The sequence below is a fragment of the Zonotrichia albicollis genome, chromosome 1 (assembly GCF_047830755.1).
Source record: "Zonotrichia albicollis isolate bZonAlb1 chromosome 1, bZonAlb1.hap1, whole genome shotgun sequence".
NCBI classification, from domain to species: domain Eukaryota; kingdom Metazoa; phylum Chordata; class Aves; order Passeriformes; family Passerellidae; genus Zonotrichia; species Zonotrichia albicollis.
In genome coordinates this window covers 44,090,009-44,103,515 of record NC_133819.1, presented here as the reverse complement: position 1 = coordinate 44,103,515, position 13,507 = coordinate 44,090,009, and the positions used below count along the sequence as shown (strand labels likewise).

The following is a 13,507-nucleotide window of genomic DNA, read 5'->3' as shown; positions in this document are numbered from 1 at the left end:
AATCCTGAAAACACTGATACACAGGCCCCAGGAGGCTTCAAAGGAAATCTATAGCAGAGATGGAAACATCTCAATATAACATTTTAACTGCAAGATCATCTTCCCTTTAGTGAACGTCACAATTACCCAGCTAAACAAATAATCCTTAAGACACCACCACAAAGGAGGCCCAGTATTGTGCATCAGCACTATCTGATTTACTGTGAACTAAAGACACAAGCTAGGAGATGAAAGTGCCTCTAATTGTTTTGACAAAAATCTCACAATACTGGGTTTTGGCTTTGAAAACTTCATCTGTAAAAAAGGTTCCTTGTACTAACTTTCCTCAAGAGACTGTAAATATTAACGAGATTGAGGGATATGAAAGGAGAAAAAGATCAAGATAGGCTAATTAAGTTTTGGAGCATCTCTAGGGGAACTTCAACTGACCTGCTGGAAGATAAGCACAGCAGACCTGAATCCAAGACCCGTTCACTCTGCCTTGCCTCTCAGCTCCCCAGGCTGGTTTACATCTACAAAGCACAGAGAAAGAATCACCAGTGAAGGATGGCAGTGTAGAGCTCTTCTGGCTCCATCAGTTGCTGAGGCCAGCCCACAGACCCAGCCTTTCTGAGAACTGAAGATGGGTGAAACACAAGAACTTTGAGTCAGGTCAGAGTACCCTGCCTGTATATTTTGGTTGTGGCCCATCCTATTGTACCAAACAAGATACCACAGTTAAGGAAAACATAACCATTTCAGTTATCAAAAAAAACTAAATAAATGCAATGCATTCATTATTGTAATTTTGAATTGCATATATATATCTGTTTGTGGATATATGTATAGATGATAGCCATGTTTTCTGTTTGTCTTTCCTTCTCTGTTTATACTAGCATGCATCTCAGTGACAAAAGGTAACAAAAAAAAGAAAAAAGAAGAAAGGAAAAAAAATTAATAAAACTGTACAACATATCTCCTTTTTCTTTTCAGTGAAAAGAAAATCATAATAAGTTTCCTATCAAAATACATGTTCAAGATTATTTCCATGTCAGTTTTGGATTGAATGTTTTGAACCAGCCCTAATCATAATGTGTGAGTACAGCATAAGGATCTAATTTCACAATGACAGGTTATAATAGACATACACAAGTATCTAAGATTGAAAGAAACATTTTATTATAATTGAAAAAAGCATGGTAGGAAAGCATTACCAGCTTTTCAGTTCTTAACCATTCAGTCTCAATGGTGCATTAATGTATTTAATACTAGCCTATATCGCTAGCTTTTTTAACAGACCATAAATCCCAAGAAAATCCAACATGGTTTATATAAATATTTTTAGTAAAAATATCAGTATGGTAAACAGATGTGAAAGTTTGGGCATTTCTAAGACCTTCTTGTGTGCTCTGCCAGATCCTCTTGCCCCCATGACAGGATGTTAGTTCAGGGGCAATCCCAACTAAGTGTTTGCTGCTTTCCTTTGCTCAGCTATTTTAGAGCACACATTCATGTTGAAATGAAGTCTACCACTTCAAAGACAAAGTCTGTCTGAACCAGCTTCCTCTATGAAATTATAACAACTTCAGCTCTAAGAATAGGAACATTTCTGGCAGATCTGGATGGATGGATGCATAAATGCATAATCATTTGACACAGAAAGTAAGACAATGTCTTGACCTATGTCTCTGGTTAAACCTCTTTTTAACAGAGCTATTTACTACCTCCTTTATAATCAGACATTCAATATGGTAAGGAGAGAAGGGAGATAAAGTGAGCTCTGAAATATGACTGCACTGCTTTGGCGGGCTGATCAACACACACTGGAAAGTAGAACAGTACACCTGCTTAGGCTTGACATTTCATCTCAGAGTTTATCATAACCGTGTCTAGTTCAAGGGACACCATTTTTTTATCCTCAGCTTTCCCAGAGTTTGATGTCAGAGGAAGAAATGGCCACAGAAAAAATAGGAGACAACCAACCAGTGATCCACACATTAATAGCAATCCCTTTTTTATAGAAGACTATTTTGCACACCATTTTGAAACAGTGGGTGGAAATAAAAATTTTAAAAAATCACACGGCATCACATAGAAATATAGCCACATAAAAATTTAGCTCTGAAGGAAGGTGGCAGGAAATAGGCTCTTGGTAATTTCCAAATTATTCATTCTTCTGCCTACAAGGTTACTGTAGTGCAAACACTGAATTTCATTTGAAAATGCATGTAGTGCTGTCTGATTCAATAGGAAGAATTTCCAAGAAAATTAAATGTCAGAGCAGCATGGCTTATTGGTTTTACTCAATGTAAATTCACTTTTTATGCAACTCTGAATAATAATAATAATGCCCTAGTCTGTGTCAACGTGATGTCTACAACTTAGGGCTTTGGGGAGGGGGACTGAAGGCAAAAGAAGGAGAGGTAGGGTAAGATGATTGGGCAAGATGCTAACCTGGCACTGACAGAGATTTAGGTCTACATGACAGGTCTGAAGCTTTAGAGAGGATTTAACATGCAGATCACTGTGTGTCTTATTTTCTTCCTTTTCAGTTTGTGCAGGCAGCAAGACTGCTACTGGCTAAACAGCTCATCTTCCCTCCTTCAAAAGGTTCACTGGCATGCACAGAGGTGCAAGTAAGCCAGAAGGAAAAGCATATGGAAAAAAAAGGGAAATCTCAAAACACCAGCATCTAAAACCACATTATCCTGTCAACTAAGATTATGCTCAGATGCACAGCTTATTCTAATAGGTTAGTGAAAACTCTGTTTACTGCCTGGCACTGTGAAGTTGTTCCTTAGGTGAAGTTCTCCCTCAGGTGAGGCCCACTGACCCTGAGAGGAGATTTCAGTATAGATTCAGCACCTGGCTCAAGATTCATAAAGCAGTGCAAGCAAATGCCACAATTTGAAGAAGGTTGTTCTTTTTTTTCCTGACAGGTGTAAGGAAGAGCCTAGACAGGGAAAGAATAGGACTACTTAGGTGAAGGACTGATAGGTGGATTTAATAAATAAACATGTGCCTAAATAGCTGACTAGAGCTAAAATGTGAGGACCATTTCAGGTGTGCCAGATACTTTCTGCTACACTGCAACTGAGATGGGCTAAGCCATGTTCTGAGCTGCTGACTGCAAATCCAGAGTAATTCCAGTGACTCTGTCCCACCACAATGGGATTCAATAAGAAAATGAACTGATGAAGGAAAATGGGGAAGAGTGGTCTTGAACAGCACAGGAGAGGATGTGGGGAAGATCAGATTGTTACAGCAGGATTTTTGCAGGTACAGACTTCAGTGAGACACCCTTCTCATTGTGAAAGCTAATAGAGACTATCTTCTATTTGTGCATCTGAAAAACTTTCTCTCTCCCTTTCTATCCTTCTCTTTTCCTACTAAAGAAAAATTTTTCAGTGAAACAGAGACGATCTCTTCCAGGTCCTGCTTGATTGCACCATGGCTTTGCTTCTACAGGCTGTAAAAAGTTGGGGAGAACATGCTGTGTCTTTTGGGTGCAATGCACTTCTGAGCCATTAGTTCAACCTTGCAAGGACAAAAACAGGAGATGTCCAGCCATAGGTGTATTGTGTGACATGGTTTCCACCTTATCCCCAAATCAGCTCACACAATTTGAGGCCACCCAGGGGCACAATGAAGGATCATTTTCAAATAAAATTGCAGCTTCTCTCTGCTTCAGGAGCCCCTGCCCCTGTGTGCTAAGATTGTCACAACAGTTACAGAAGACATGAATCAATATGAAGGAATGAGAGCTCTTTTGGTGCATCTATCCTGGCAGTGCAAGAAATCTGCACTGGTTATGGTTTGAACACACTGTGACAAAGCAAATAATACACTCACATACCTTGATTTTTAGTCCAATATCCAGCCTCACTCGGTCAAAGAGCAAGGGCTGACTGCACATATTCAGCAAGTCAAGGTCACAACAAGAAGGAACTTGCTGTTTGCTGCATCTCTGCCTCAGCATGGATGGCACTGGACAGTACAACAAGACTGAGGTAAGGGCTTGGAAAACCACCATGGTTGTGCCTAGGGCAGTGGAAAGCTGGCCTGGGGAACTGGATTCTGTCTCTGCCTCAGTGCCTAATGCCAAGGGAGTCACAAAATCCAAACTTCATGCAGGCACTCATTAATTGCATCTTCTTTGTTTGCTTAGAGCAGAGCACGGAACACCTGCGCTCTGAACTGTGGAAGCGTGGAGCAATTCCAACAGTGATGGACTCAGCAGAAGCCAACTCCAAAACAAAGAGAGGACGATCCACTGCTGTTTCTTGAAAGTCAGGGCATGAACATCTCAAGTTGGGCATCTAAATTAAATGTCCTTTGTTGACATTATGATTCTGTGCATAATTTTCCTCGGCGCATAATGTCATTTCACCTTATCGGCACATTGTACAGATAAATTCATTAATGTTTTTAAAGTGCTCGGATGCTGCAATAATGAGAGCCACAGAAGTGCTCCCCAGGAAATTAATAACTCTGGCTTCAAAGCTGGCTTTGAATGATGTACAGTTACAGGAAGAAGAGGTGACATAATGAACTACTATGATAAAATAAAATATTGATTCATCTGAGCAGTGTTGACTGAAATCTCTCCATATTTCAGAGAGCTTTGCTTTGTACCCTTAAAAGGGCTTTTAGGTGTAACTTACACAGTTTAAAAACACAAAGAGAAAATCATAAATTTAAAAAAATTAAAAAAAAACAATCCTTCAGAGAACTGGAGCCTTTTCTGTTCTGAGCCCAGACTTTAACCCTTGAGCTGACAACCTGACCTTGCCCTATTGCTAGTCTGGTCCCTACTGCCAGAATCCTGCCCACCTCTTTCTCCTGTGTATTGGTTTCATCCTTTCTTAACATCCCATCCTCTCCTCCTCAGCACCCTTCTGTGCCTTTTCTCTTTGCCTCACCATGTTATCTCCACATATTAATAATCTCTTTGTCCCTTTCCTAGCTTCCCCTCCATGGGGACCATATCCCAGCCCTGTCCTTTCTTAATAATTCCAATACCCAAGGCAATAATTTAGGCCATAGCCACAACCTTTGTATCTCCCTCATCTGAAGCATGCTCCCTACTGACCAAATCCTAGCACAGCTGAACTGCAAAATCTGAAGAAACATACATGGATAAGGATTTTTCAGACCAGAAGGCAGTCCAGTGTGGCAGTTTTCCACTAATATGAGAAAAGCTCTAACCTCGACTTCCACTAGAGAAATCTTAGTCTTTGTCCTGCATGGTCCTCTCTCCCCAATAGATTTCACCTTCCTGATCCGTGATATGGAAATTCCACATAATAATACAAGGTACTGTAATGTGATCAAATATGATTGCCCATCCCCCTGTTTTGTTAATTTCTTTTTCTCTAAGAGACTAAATTATTCTCACTGAAATTTAAAAAATTACAGACTAAAATAGGCATCAGGCAACCTTTACCAGACTCAAGGTTAATAGAGTGCTTGTCTATATTTTTCTGCATTCAGGAAGACTCTGACCCACCAAATCAGCAAGCACTCAAGGCTTTGTAATGAGACAATTAAACCATCAAGGGGAAGTCCTGTAGATAAATGTGTCTAATTCTTCATATGCTTCACTCCAAATTCTGTGATCAAACTTTCTGGCTTCTGCTGGACCACATACAGAGAGGTGTATTATGATTTGAAGGATTTACCTGAAGCATTCTTTAATTTCCTTCATATTGAAAGAGATGAATGCAAATCCTTAACTGAAATATATTTAAAGAAATCAAGTAAAATAACATATGGAATACTTTTGCAACAAATGCATTAATTGTATGCAAACTGAATTAAGTCTTTTATTAGCATGTAATTGAGAGAAATATTAATACATTATTTTAATTTGAAAAAATCATAAGTTAGAAGCTTTGAAACAGAAAGCTGCATAATAGCAGCTTTAACATTAAGATGTCATTGTAAAAAAGAATGTATATAATGAACTCAGAAAAATAGAAATATAACTGTGTGATCCTTTCCTTGTTTCCTGTACATCTGCATTGGAGTTTGTCTATTGTTATTCAACTAGCTAATCATCATCTTTTGTGTGGTGTGCCTGTGTTTTTACTCCAAGAGGCTAATCTGTGAAGACATCTGTTATTTGGTAGATAATAGGCCATTTCAAGTCTCAAAGCCCTGCAAGGCATTTCTGAAGAAGGAGAAGTAGATACATCTGTTCCCACCAGGTAGGGGTACAACTGAGCATGCCGGAACACAGCAGAACAAAACTTTCACTTGCTATTCACCAGAAGGCTAAGTGCACATGGAACAATGCAAACAAAGAGCAGTTCTGGAGTAGTTTGTTAGGGCTGGGAGTGAGATTGACTTTATATAAACCATTTAATGTTTTCTTGGGAAAACAGTGCATCTCACACCAAAGAACAGTGGTATTTGTCATAGTGATCCTGGATCTATAAATCAGGCATAGTCACAAAGGCAGTGGTCCACTGAATCTGATATTATTTTTTTGGGAAAAGTCAATATTAGACATTTTGAGGGCAATGTAGATGCTTGATTATTCACTTGGAAAGAAAATCTTGTGCCATTCTTCTCTAATAACTTATCTATATGAACCAGTTCTCTCTGGATTCCAGTGAATATATACTACGTCTACATTATCCATGAATCAATTGCAGCTTTGAATAATCCTTCTTATCACAGATTCAGGAAAAAAAAAACAGGACATATTTTTATGTTAGAATGCCTAAGTAACTTAGCACGCAGCACCTGAACTGTGCAAGCTTCCATTTCTTAAATCTTCATCACTCTGTCAAGTCTTTCCCATTGTGCTATGAATGCAGATGAGACCCAGATATTCAGATTTATCTTACCTAGGGTTTGTGATGCTTTTACTGTCATCTGCTCTGAAAGCAGGCTGGCCATGCAAACAGCACTACAGGTGAGAGTAGGAGGACAATTCATGTATGTGAATTTAATGTATTTGCAAGTTCCTTGTATTTACACTTTGGAACTACAGTCTGGTATTTTCAGGGATCCCCAATGAAGGGAGGAATGATGCATTTGATTCCATGTTCTTAGGAGGCTAATGTATTATTTTATGATCTAGACTATATTACAGAATACTATACTAAACTATATTAAAGAATACAGAAAGGATACAGACAGAAGGCTAAAAGATACTAATAACAACTCATGACTTTCTTCAGAGTCTGACACAGCTTGGCCCCTGATTGGCCAATATTTCAAAATAATTCACAGCAGAAATCAATGAACAATCACCTGTTGGTAAACACTGTCCAAACCACATTCCAAAGCAGCAAAACACAGGAGAAGCAAAACAGATAATTATTGTTTTCATTTTTCTCTGAGGCTTCTCAGCTTCCCAGAAGAAGAATCCTGGGCAAAGAGATTTTTCAGAAAATATGATGGTGACACTGCACTAGCCACAAACTGCAAATTCAAGGAGTAATGTGATTTCTTACTTCACCTACTTGCGCATTTTGGAGAATCATTGTTTACACAAGACTTAAAGTTTTGGCTTGTTTTTTGACTGCCTCAGCTCACAGACCTAGAATACTGCAGTGATAGCAGAGTTGATGCAGTGTTGCCCCAACCTCTGATTTGTCAACTGCAGAAATATTAAGCTGAGGAGTGACATATGATGTTGACCCTTTCTGATGATGTGTACAACTGAAAGTGTTGTTCAGTGAGATGAGTTAGATATTTTTCACACCTTAATTTTTCTTTCTTTTATTGAGGTTTCAGATATTTGAACACTCTTCTTGGATGGAAAAATGGCCTTTCAACTCTTTTCTCAGAAAAATAAGGCTCCTTCCAGTGTGATAGTTAAGCTAGTCATCCACAGCCTAGTAAGTACTTAAACCATCATTCGCTGAGTACTCTAACATAAGGCTTCCTTCCCTGCCCTCCTAGATCTGTTTTTCCATTTTGTATAAATAACACACAAACCCTAAGTCTCCTTTATGTAAAGAGAATACCCTGAAATCTCCACTAAATGGAAAGATGAGTTTCTTTGTCTCTCTCTCTGGCCATGAACACCAAACTATTTCTTCGAGACAAAACAGCCATAGCAGGACTAAGATGCACAGATTGACTGCAGCCTGTTAACTTACACTTTAGGTGAAAGAATAAAATGACACACATAGATTTAAAGCTCAGATAGTTATTTCCTCTCTCTATTTCTTGACTGAGACATCTATGTATCAACATTAACAGCCTGAGATTTGTGTATGCTCATTTTATCAGAGATATTAAGCACAGGGATGCAAAACCGCTGAGCTAATTCTTGTGTTGAGAATATTTTGGCTACAGCAAGAATCAAGAAAGACCACAGATGCTGCAAATGATTAGCAGGTGCCCTGAAAGCCTCCCTGTGTGATGGAATGATTCCAGTCAATGTCACAGTGTGCTTTCACCTTTAATATATGCCATAAAAGCATCCTGAATGCACATTCAGTCTGTTTCTCCACATGAAGGGCAGGGTTTCAAACATCCTAAAGGTCTGGGAATGGCAGAAGCTGTTGCTCCTAGACACCATCTACATACATAGAGGTACCTCCCCAAGGAGCCAAGAGCTGCAAGACATATTCACCCCACACATCAGTGTTACAGCTACACATCCTTTTGCAGATAAGCACAGACATATTTTACTGACATTGTGAGCTGGCTGAAGGCAGGAGCCACACAGTGTGGCACTATGCTCTAGGGAATAAATCCAGCCTCCTGAGAGAGCTTACTGGATCAAGCACAGCTAAGGTACCTACAGGGCTTCCCATTCACTGGGGAAGTCAAGATCAAAGTGAGCTCACACTGGTCTGCAAAACTCCATCAAAGGACAATGAATAGGCAGGAAATTCTACTCCTGGTAAAACATGAAGTAATAGCTCTATGTGCAAAATAGATCCTGGAAGAACTGAATTATACATTTATGGCATGAAATGTTCTGCTGATGAAGGAAACATCGGAAATGTACTTATAACAAAAAAGGTCATTATTAATGATATAAAACACAATATATCACACATAAGTTTCCCAGCAATGGTGCAAATATGGTTTATACAGTTGTGACCTCATCAGTGGCTATTCCTCTCTACCAATGCAGGATCCCTGCCCATTAATTCTTGCTTTGCAAGACTCCAGATATTTTCTCCAGGTGTCTGGAAGAAATATTATTCTGTTTAATGGCAGATTTGAGGCAAGGCCCATCTTTGGGAACCTTCTGTAAGCCATTTACATAAGCCTCTTTCTAATAAAGTTGGGACAAGGTTCTGTATTAAAATAGGATGGGACACTAACCACAGGTTAGTGCAAAATCAGATCTGGGAACTTGAGCAGGGTCAGAAATCAAACAAACCCCAAGTTTCTCTTCCAAGTGGGTATTGCAGTGGAACACATGGATGAGATTCCTCCCCATGACATCTCTAGAACAACTGAATGTAAAATAATGCCACTCAGTCCTTGACACAGCACTGCCAAAGAGATGCTAGCACTGAAGTACATTCAGGGATAAAGCTGATCAAAGAGCTGGTAAAATTATCTACAAAGAAGAGTTTTTACAGACAGTGGATAAACAGTTTATGGACAGTCTATGTACATGAAGTACAGAGATGGTGGAAACAAGGAAGAATCAAGACAAATTAAAAAAGGAAAGTATAGAGAAAATACCATACAGGATTTCACAGCACCCAGATACACTCTGTTATGGAACAGTTTTGTAAGACAAGTGGGGTGAGTAGAGCCAGCACATTATAAAACAGATAGGCAAAACATTTGGAAACATATTGCCAGTCAGAATTACTCCACAGGAATTTGGTGCCTGAACAGCCCATGTGTCTCTGCAGCTTCCATTCTTCTATCTGATCACAATCAGTTCAGCTCTGCACTTGCTTTTCCGTCCACAAGAAATATTAAAATGAAATCTGGAGACACAGCTTGAAATTGCAAACAATGATCAATTAGCATCTCTCACCATACAATTTATTACCTTTCTTTTTCATGGCCTTTGCCATGCCCTTAAGTGCCACACTGATTTACTGCACTGCTCTGCTTAATTATCTCTAGTGCTTCATTTCAGAAGCAATACTATTCTTAGCTGTTTCTTTACTGGTAGTATTGCATTTTGAGAGCCAATTCCATCACCAGTTTCAAAGCTATAGCAGCAAGACCAGACCTGCAGTTTAGAAACAAGGGATACCTTTCAAGTATTTAGCAAAGAAGAAGCTGCTGCAAAATACAGAAAACAAATTCCAAAGCTACACCAACAGGCCTGAGAAAAGTAAAGCTAGAAAGCACCCATCTCCTCTCTGGAAAAAATGTTGTCTTGTCTCACCCTCAGTCTTGAGGGGAGACAAGACAACATTCAGACACCTGGGAAATTAATATTTTTCTGAGAGTTCTTGACTCGATTACAGCATCCTGCAAAGAGGCTTTCACCATCCCATCTAGGAGCACAGGAACACACAGACTGGCACATATGAGGACACGGGGACAGCCAGCTGGGAACACATACTAAGTGGAAATCAGAAGACAGTCAATAAATAGCAGAGATTTTAGACTACAGTAGTGTAAAAAAACCCCAAGAACCCTTAATTTTTAAAATGAAGCTCAGTGTGTGTCTGACATAGGGTAGTTGATTCAGCAGTTCAGACAGAAGGGGACTGGATTCCAGGTCTGCTCCTGGAATTTCTCTGCTCTTGGAAAGGCTGTTTTTTTAGGGCCAAGCCAAATGACAATGACTCTGTCATTTCACTATTCGTGCTCCTACTAAAGAGTACTTCACAGTATATGAAACATGTGAAAACTACATGATTTAAAAGTGGAATAGAAAGATACAAGTACCTAACTTCTACTAATAAAAGCAGGGTGCATGTTCAATGAGAGAGAGATTCCTGCAATCCAAACCCACCACCGACAATAGAATGTGGACTCAACAATAGAATGTAGACTCTTGTAGTATTTGCTCTTAAAAATCCAACTCAGAACAGAACTGAAAGTTGCAGAAATACCAGAAATCATGGTTGAATCGCCTCCCTAGCACACATTCATGCTTAAAAGTCAAGATTTGCCAAAAGGTAACAAAATATTCCTGCAAGACATAACAGGAAAGACCTGTTGTAACAGCAATATGTGATACCACTGAATAAAACTTGCTTTTTTACTACTGGACCTTGCATAACGAACAGTAACCAAGGTAAGAGGGTTTGTGTTTATGGAGAAGAAAAAACATATTAGGTAGCTAACAACAAAACAGCTTTTTAGGAAAATGTGATTTTGTCTACTGTCAGAAGTCATGGCAAATACAATGCCATTTCTTAAATTATTCCTCATTTCCACATTCTTTCTTTTTCGTGCCAGTTGCTGCCCCTATCTCTAACAGGAAAGTGTCAGTGTCAAAAATGAGAGACATAGTATAACTGAAAATAAAAGTTAATTACTGTGGAAATTCAACTCCAGAGCTTTAATTAAAGCCTGACAAATGTATCATGGACCCCAGGCACCAGCATGGAGTACACCCATTACACAGATTACTCCTCTTTCTATGGCCTCCCATGCTAACACAAAGGAAATATCAATCATGCCAGAAAATGGCTTTTCCAAATCAAAGATGCTGGGAATTATTCTATTACCTTTCTCGTAGATAATTTTCAGAGCTGCTGAGAGGGATTTTTATGCAAGAAAGCAGCATGTTAGCGTAAATTTTTGCTTAATTGCTAGGTTAATGTTAAATTGCAGCTTTTCTTTTAGGAAAAAATGGCAGCTGATGAACCCCTTCCTATAAACCTAAATTTCCTCTGTAACTTCTCAATGTCTAAGGAGGTATGTGAGAGACAAACAGCTTCAAAATGACATGTGATGAAAAGAAGCAGAGGACACTGAGATGCTTGCAGCAATCCTCTCATGGGGAAAACTGCAGTGGACTCCATCTAGAATACTTCAGCAAGCCCATGAATGTTTTTGCTGCCCTCCAATCAGCCTGCTCAGAAGAAATATTCCCACTGGAGTCCCCATTAAGAGTTGTTTGGGATGAGTCACCTAACACAATGTGGACAGTATCATGCTCTTTTTTGGGGTCTAACCTTACAGCCAGTGGATGTGAAGGCACTGCTGAAAGAAGGAAAGGATTTCTTTTAGATATACTTTGAAAGAAGGAAAGGATTTCTTTTAGCTCCACTGCAATTATTTTATCATCTGCTGAGCACTCAGAAGCAATGAACAATGCTGACAAGATAATAGAGTAAGAGAGATGAACATTCTTGCTTTTATTTGCTTAATATTTAAGGCTTGGGTTTTTAGGTGATCAAGAAGTAAAAGCAAAGTATGCTCAAATCTCAAGAGTTGTTTTCTTACTCCTTCTTCTGCTAAGATATTTAAATAAAGTAAGGGGTGTACTTTCTCTTTCAGAGCCCAGGTTCTCCCCCCTTTGATCCTAAAGCAATAATCCCACATTTATGAGATTATTTTTTGTTGCCATGGAAATTGGCAATGTCAGAAATTCAGCATTATCATCCCTGTATAGGCAGGCAAGATGCAGTCCTTTTGAAAGACACATATTTTCCAGACACCTCTCCCAACCCCCATCCTCCTACACACAAGAGAGGTCACAACACAAGAAGCAGAAGACAAACATGCCGTGCACAACAACATTCCCCATACAGGTCAGACTCGCAGTACTTTTAGAACTGTAAGGAAAGATCCATCCCATCCCAGTGCCACAGCAGACTTCACTTGTGGTGCCATGAGCCCCTCATAAAAACTAGAGACAGCAGTTTGTGGTAGTTTGGGATTACAAAATCTTACCCTACAATGTAGTAGTCTAAAATCGGCCACTCCCTTCCCCAGAAAACCCAATTTGAGACTATTAAGAGCACTTTGAGATACAGCCTCTTTGTTCTTTGCACAGGCACCAAACAGCACCACAATCTGTGAAGTGGGACTCCAGTGTTTCACAATCTTCCCACTCATCCTGCAGTGAGACACTACTTACCAACCCTGACTGGCAGGCATCTCAGGCTTTAGTAAATCCACAAAGCCACTCAGGAACAAAGGCTCCCCCAGAGCATCCTGCTCTTACATCTTGCATGTGCTGGTGGCTGATAAGCTATAGCACCCACAGAAAATCTGAAGTTGTTCCTCAGTAAAGTAATGGTCTAAACACCTTATTTTGCCTGCAAATTTATTCTTGGGTCTTAAGAGTCGTTGTTATGCAGAGAAAGGACAAAAAAACAAGATTCAGGAAATTGCATTTTCATGCAATCTTTGAATCTGTAAAATGTACAGCCAGATCCCAGGCATATCCAATGAGTCTGACTTACACTCTTATAGAAATCAGTAAAAGAATTTGCACACAGCTCCCCAAAATTGCCCCACAGCATTCAGATCAATTCCCTGTTCTGATAAGTTCCCTTCTTCACAGCGATCCAAGTGCTTGTGCCAGGACTGGGGATAAAACTCAATTCCTTCTCCCAGTACTTTTGCATTAAATCCTTAATGCATTCCTCTCTCAGGCTCATCATGGTGTGAATAA

The 13,507-nt window shown here is 39.5% G+C and overlaps 1 protein-coding gene across 6 annotated transcripts in view; it reads right to left on the bottom strand.

The window, feature by feature from the left end:
• The window catches only part of TMEM108 (transmembrane protein 108), a 161,742-nt gene that overhangs the window by 93,252 nt on the left and 54,983 nt on the right, over window positions 1–13,507 (bottom strand). Inside the window, exon 3 of one of the 6 annotated variants that reach the window (XM_026799488.2) lies at window positions 430–512. The exons of the other annotated variants lie outside the window; for them this stretch is intronic. The gene's annotated coding sequence lies outside the window, so the exon portion shown is untranslated. The remainder of the gene's footprint in view (window positions 1–429; window positions 513–13,507) is intronic. 6 annotated transcript variants of the gene reach the window in all.